At 29.8% G+C, this 7,040-nt stretch overlaps 1 long non-coding RNA gene across 1 annotated transcript; it reads left to right on the forward strand.

Moving 5' to 3' along the window:
• The first annotated feature begins 1,102 nt into the window (after positions 1-1,102).
• LOC127106419 (uncharacterized) lies at positions 1,103-2,358 on the forward strand. The gene is made up of 2 exons (XR_007795385.1): positions 1,103-1,594; positions 2,100-2,358. It is a non-coding gene; the product is annotated as an uncharacterized LOC127106419 (long non-coding RNA).
• Positions 2,359-7,040: the final 4,682 nt, after the last annotated feature.

The raw sequence follows: 7,040 nt of genomic DNA on the forward strand, positions 1-7,040 counted from the left end.
ATTCTCATTGAGCGATGAGAAAATTAGAGTCTACGTAATTCGACCTTTGTTGGTTGGTTAATTTTAGTTTGTGAAAAGAGGTTGTCTTGATTTTGAATTAGATGCATGGGGCAAAAAATGATTAAGTTGTTGCATGGGGCGAAGAGGGAAGAATTTGTCGCACGGAACAAGAGAGAAAAGATTATATGCGTGGTATGGATTTTAATTTGTGAAAAGGTTTGAATTGTGACTATGTACAAGAATTTGACTTATTTACATATGTTTTATTTGCAAAAGACTATATATATATATATATATATATATATATATATATATATATATATATATATATATATATATATATATATATATATATATATATATATATATATATATATATATATATATATATATATATATATATATATATATATATATATATATATATATATATTTGAACTTAAAATGCATGGACTAATATTTTGTGCTTTTGGATTCTTATGAATAAATAAGATATATTCTTTTGTATTTTTTTATCATTCTTATGAATTATTACTCTAATAACAGTAATCAACTTAAACAAGATTAAGATTAAAAAAGATTAAGGGTGTGTTTGTTTCAAGGTTTTAAAAAATATTCCTGGGAATATTGTCATGGGAATGCAACATTCCCATGTTTGATTCAATTTTTAAAAAATTATTCCATGATATATTTTATTCCCATGAACTTTATTTATATATGGTTCTTTTATTTTTATTCAAAAGTTTAAAGGGTGGGAATCCATCATTCCCATGGGAATAAAATTCAACTAACTACAACTCTCCACTACTACTCATATTTATTTATTTATTTTATTTTTTATAATTTTTAAATTCAATAAATATTATAAAAATTCATAGAAAATTTAGTTTTTACCAAACACTCGCATATAAATATTATTCTAAATAATATTAAGAATAAGATTCTAAAACAAACATACGGGAAGAGTTAAAGAAGGGTGCATCAGTTTGATGCGGGGTCCTAATGAAATCTAATAAAACCTAATGGCTTTAAAGCCCGTGAATAACCCTAATTTTAAATTAAAAATAAATGAAATAAAAAAAATGTGTAAAAACAAAGGGAACCTGCTGAAAATTAAGGGGGAGGGGCGCCCCATGTGTTGGCAGAAAAGGCCAACAACCTTGCGACACGTGGCAAATGAGCTTGGATATAAAAAAAGAAACCAAATACCCAGCAAGTATCTCGTTCTCCCCCTATCGTTTTTCCATTTCTTTCTTTATAACAGCAAAAAATTAATCTTCTCTCAAACTTTTTTCTTTCTTCAAACCCAAATCAAGTCCCTCACTCAACAAGAAGCATCCTGCAAACATGAACAAAAGACATCATTGAGACAAAGGGGAAAACAAAAAAGTCGGTGCAGTGGTTATCGCGATCGGATTGGAGATGGAGGGGTGCAGACGCCGGGATGGACACGTGGATTCGTGGGGAGGCGTGGTTCCTTGCGGTGGTGTTCGTCGTCTTCCGGCAACAGAGGAGAGGAGCTCGCGGTTGACGCGGCTGAGGGGTGATGTGGTGGTCCGAGCGGCGGTTCACGTATGATTCCGGCGCGGTTTCGGTTTGTTATTCCCAATTTTTCTGTCTTTGATCTTAGCTTACTATCGGTGTTGTTGTTATATTCGAATCGAATTTGTTGTTGTTATGTAGGCTAGTAGGTCTGTGATGATTGTGAATGTTTTGGTTGATGTTGTGATATGTTTTGGTTTTGTTTCCATTTGAGTGAAATGGTGATGTAATTGTTTTTGCAGGTTCTTTATGTTGTTGATGTTGGGTTTTTGACTCAACTCAGTGTTGTTCTGTGGATTTCATTTTGAGTTAGGTTTGTGTTTTTGAAAAAAATTCAGAGGTATCTTTTGGTTTCCTATAGGTGCCGTTTTGAATAGGTTTAATATTGGTTTGGTAGCGGTTTCGACTCAGTGTTATTTCGGTTTTCAACTGGGTGTATTGGTTCTGAATTGGTTAGCTTCGACTTTGGTTCTACTCTGTTTTTGTTGTTGGATGTGATAAAGTGATGTTGTTGCTATGGTTTTGTGTTGACAGTGAGTTTGGTTGTGAATTTACAGGTTTTGTTATGGATTTTGCTGGTAAAAAATATGGAGATGAGATATGTCGGGAGGTTTTTTACAGTGTAATTGTGTGTACGTGCATATGGATGTCCCTCCCATGATTTTTTCTTCTGAATTTATATGCTCGCCTTTAGTTTGGAATTGAGTTTTGGATCTCACCTAGGAAGTTCAAATTGTAACTACACAATATGTAAAGACCAAATGAGTTTCTTCTATTTTGATTTGATCTTATGGAAATTTGGGAGATAATTTGAAATTGATGGATTCGGTAAAGACCAAATGAGTTTCTTCTATTTTGATTTGATCTTATGGAAATTTGGGAGATAATTTGAAATTGATGGATTCGGTACTGAGTAGCCGTGTAATGCTTTTGGAACACGTGAATCTCATTCTTATAATAATGATAAAACCAATAATAACAATATATATATATATATATATATATATATATATATATATATATATATATATATATATATATATATATATATATATATATATATATATATATATATATATATATATATATATATATATATATATATATATATATATATATATATATATATATATATATATATATATATATATATATATATATATATATATATATATATATATATATATATATATATATATATATATATATATATATAAGAGATTAATTACTATATACTGTCAGTGTTTTACACCGTCAATCCATCATCATCATCCGTTTGTATTATTTTATAGATTTTTAAAATAAAGTCAAACTTCTTTTAATATCCGATGTCTATGATTAACTGATGGTGTAAAATTCTTTTACACTGTCAGTGTATTTCAATAAAATTCTAAATATTTTATTGACTATTTTATGCATAAAATTATAATTTTAATGAAAAAATAATACTTTAAAAAATGTCTAATAATAAAAAACGAAAAAATTAATAATAAAACATAAAAAATATAATTTTATAATTTTGAAAATAATGCAAATAATAAAATAGTAATAAAGTTAAAATAAATAAAAAGGGAAAATGCAAAAAGATAGAAAATGTGAGATTCGAAATAATGACCTTATCTTGTACCTCCTTAAATCTCATTTCACTATCAAATGGGATATCTCATTCATTCAAGATGAAAAGCAACTGAACAAAATTGGGATAGGACACCATGCCCATAAAATATCAAAGCTCCCTCATCATAGACATCTCAAATTTATTATGCATCATCTCAAAAAAATTCTTACAGAAGCATTTGTTAGTATAACTGAAAATAATGCCATCAACATAAATTTGAAATAATAAAATGTCATGCTCATATTTTATGATAAAAAGAGATTTATTAGCTTCTCCTCTTTCTAAATTGTTTTCAAATAGAAACTTGCTTAAATTATTTTCAAATAGAAACTTGCTTAAATTATTTTCAAATAGAAACTTGTTTAAACGATCATACCAAGTTCTATGGACTTATTTTATATCATAGAGAGTTATTTTCAGTTTGAAAACATGATTTGGAAAAGAAGGGTATATAATGTCGGGAGGTTTTCAATAAAAAAATCCTCTTTGATGTACCATTCTAAAACACACTTTTTACATCCATTTGAAAGAGTTTAAAATTCATTATGCATAAGAAATCAAGGAACATCCTTATGACTTCTAATCGAGCTGCAGAGGGCATATGTTTCACCGAATTCTATGCCTTTCTAATGATTGTATCTTTTCGCAACAAATTTTAGTAAATTTCTTAAAGTATTTCCATCCTCATCAAGCTTGTTGTGAAAGATCCACTGAGTACCAATCACTTGATTAGCTGAAACTTTGAGAATATGTTCCCAAACATTATTTCTATCACGTTGCTTTAACTCTTCTTGCATAGCAAGAGACCGTTATTTGTCGATAAAAGTTTCATCAATTTCCTTTGAATCAATTGGAAAACAAAAGCCATAAAATTACAAACTCTGCTAAAGGAGTAACACCCAAACTGCAATTCATAATAGTTATCAAGAACGTTTGAAATTCTACCTCTGCTAAAGTATAAATTTTCATGTTTTTCTATTTTATGATGCTAAATAAACTGCTGCAATGTTTGGCCAAGTAGCCTTTCACATCCTATAATATATATATATATATATATATATATATATATATATATATATATATATATATATATATATATATATATATATATATATATATATATATATATATATATATATATATATATATATATATATGGAGTTTTTGACCTCATTATCATTTCCATGAAAATATATTCCCAAAATTCCACCCTCTGGAAAAAAAAATGTCCACAATTGCCACTTTTTTTGTTATTTTGTGACATTTTTTAATGTTTTTTCAGCACCCTCCATCCTAGATGGCGGACACCCCAGAAGTGCAGTTGGGGTGCGCCATCTGGGATGGAGTACCCTTTTTTTTTATTTCTGGAATATTGGTAATTGATTAAAAGTATTTTTTAATATTAAATAATAATTAAAATATTATATTTAATATAAATTAATTAAAAAATAATAATAAATTAAATACTTTTTTTACATAATGTTTTTAATAAATATTTAATATTAATTAAAAACCAATATTTAATTTAAATTTGAGTAAAAGAAATTAACAAATTAAATAAATTGTTACATAATATTTTTAATAAATATTAAATATTAAATAAAAAATTAATATTTAATATAATTTAAAAAAGTTATTTTAATAAATTAAATACATTGTCACATACTATTTTTAATAAATATTAATTATTAAATAAAAAAATTAATATTTCATATAATATTAATTAAAAACAATATTTACAATGTTTAAGTTCTTAATATTATTAAAGTATAATTACAAATTACAAGAAATTAAAAAGAAATTGATTTCTAAGTTGATTGGGATCTTCATCGACGAAATGACTATCGGTTCCACATCTTGCACGAACTCGAACTCGATGACCACGGCCTAGTGGTTGTGTTGAGGTAGGTATATGAGGGGCTGATGTTGTGGACGGATAAGTAGTGGTTTCAAAAATGGGTGGTTGTTCACGAAAAATTTTGAATGCTTCAAAATTCTCGAAATCCATATTAGGAGAAAAGTTGTTTAATATTTGGGTAAATGAGGCGGGGTTTGGGTTTGAAGGTTCTATGATTGCGATGTAATAGTCACTCACATCGGTGGTTGTTGATTGTTGACTGGTATTTGAGTAATCAAAGTTAGGTGGTGGGATGGGTGTGTAGTTATGTGGGGGACGTAGGTATGGTTGTTGTTGGGTTTGAGAAGGGTAGTTTGTAGGATTTTGTGGTGTTTAATATGGGTAATTAGTTGTTGTTTGTTGTGTTTGCGTGTGGTAGTTTGGTTGTTGGTATGAGGTGTGTTGTGTTTGGGTTTGGTAGTTTGGTTAATGGTATTGAGTGTATTGTGTTTGTTGTTGGAAGGGTTGTGTATATTGAGTTTGTGGTTCATATTGGATAGAAGTCGATGTTTGGGTATAATGTTGGTTATGAGGGATTTGTGTTTGGGGGTTTGTTAATTGTGGTTGTAGTGGAGTCGACATATGTGATGCGGAACAGTGCTGACGGGGGTCAATAAGTAGTTATTCTATTGACGCGTATTGTAATGGAAGATTTCGAAGCCAATTAAAATATTCTTCGGTTGACTTCAATTTTCCCTGAAACATTACCCCAGTCAAACACAGTTGGTGTCTGTTTTCCCAAAGTTGTTGTTCATTTCTATTCAATATTGTGTAGCTATAATTCCATGACTCTTGCATAATCATGGTATGTTGTTCTTGGAGGCATCTAGGAGGGTTGGGTATGTCTTGATAATACCCAAATTGCAATTTTACCTTATCTGATTGATGCATTTCAACGATCCAAAAGCACAAGATAGGTGTTGTTGCACTCCAAATCAAATTGTCATCATTCTCCAATGGGGGTATCTAAGAAATGGCCTCCATATAAACTATTAATGTATAAAAAATATATGTTAGTGTACCATTTATTGTTTAAGTGATTTGAAATAAAAAAGTAGAGACACTAATATTATGTTGGTTGACGACATGTGATCGAACATGACACGGTAACCGTCAAGGTAATGACGGGGATTTTTAGAGCAATTTTTTTCTTGTTGGTCAAAGCCCATCTAAAAAAGTTGAGATTACATTGAAAAATTAACATATTGAAACACGTAAATTAAAAATAATAGATTTACGTGAATAAGTTTAAACTTACATTAATGCATATGGGTGAGTTGGAACGGTCGAACTAATTGGTGCTATAAATGGGAATCGTGTAAATCCTCATGTTTGTAGCAGAATAACACATCCCCTCATACCATCAACATCAACGTTAACTGCTTTACACATTTTCCTATATAGAAATGCTAACACAACCGATCCCTAACAATATTTACCACACTGCCGCAAATCCTGAACAAATGATATCCACATACTATGCACATCTTTGGTCGATTTATCAGGGAATAAGGTTAGTGCAATGCACAATATATTATACATTCTTGTATATATAATGAGTTCGTCATGGGAGGAGTTTTCAGATATTTCAGTTTCTTCTAATATTTGTTTTAACCAAGAGATACGGACACGTCTACCTTTAATGTGATTTTCTGGTGGTTGACGGCCCAAAAACGTGGTCCAAGCACTTGCATTAATCTCGGATGGTCCTACGACGGCTCTACCATTGACGCGTAGACCCAAAAGCATATTTACGTCTTCTAAAGTTATAGTGCACTCACCGGTTGGAAAGTGAAAAGTATGTGTTTCGGGTCTCCATCGTTCAAGTAGAGCATATATAAAACTTGTATCAATTACGATATCCTTCAGTTTTGCGACGTTTGCAAAACCGGAAGTTTCCAAAAAAGGACGTATAATATGTGGGGCATCAATTAACTTATGATTTCGGGTTCTAAATTCTCTTTTGGGTTCCACCTGATACAT

Source organism: Lathyrus oleraceus, chromosome 7 (genome assembly GCF_024323335.1).
Source record: "Lathyrus oleraceus cultivar Zhongwan6 chromosome 7, CAAS_Psat_ZW6_1.0, whole genome shotgun sequence".
In the NCBI taxonomy this organism is placed as follows: domain Eukaryota; kingdom Viridiplantae; phylum Streptophyta; class Magnoliopsida; order Fabales; family Fabaceae; genus Lathyrus; species Lathyrus oleraceus.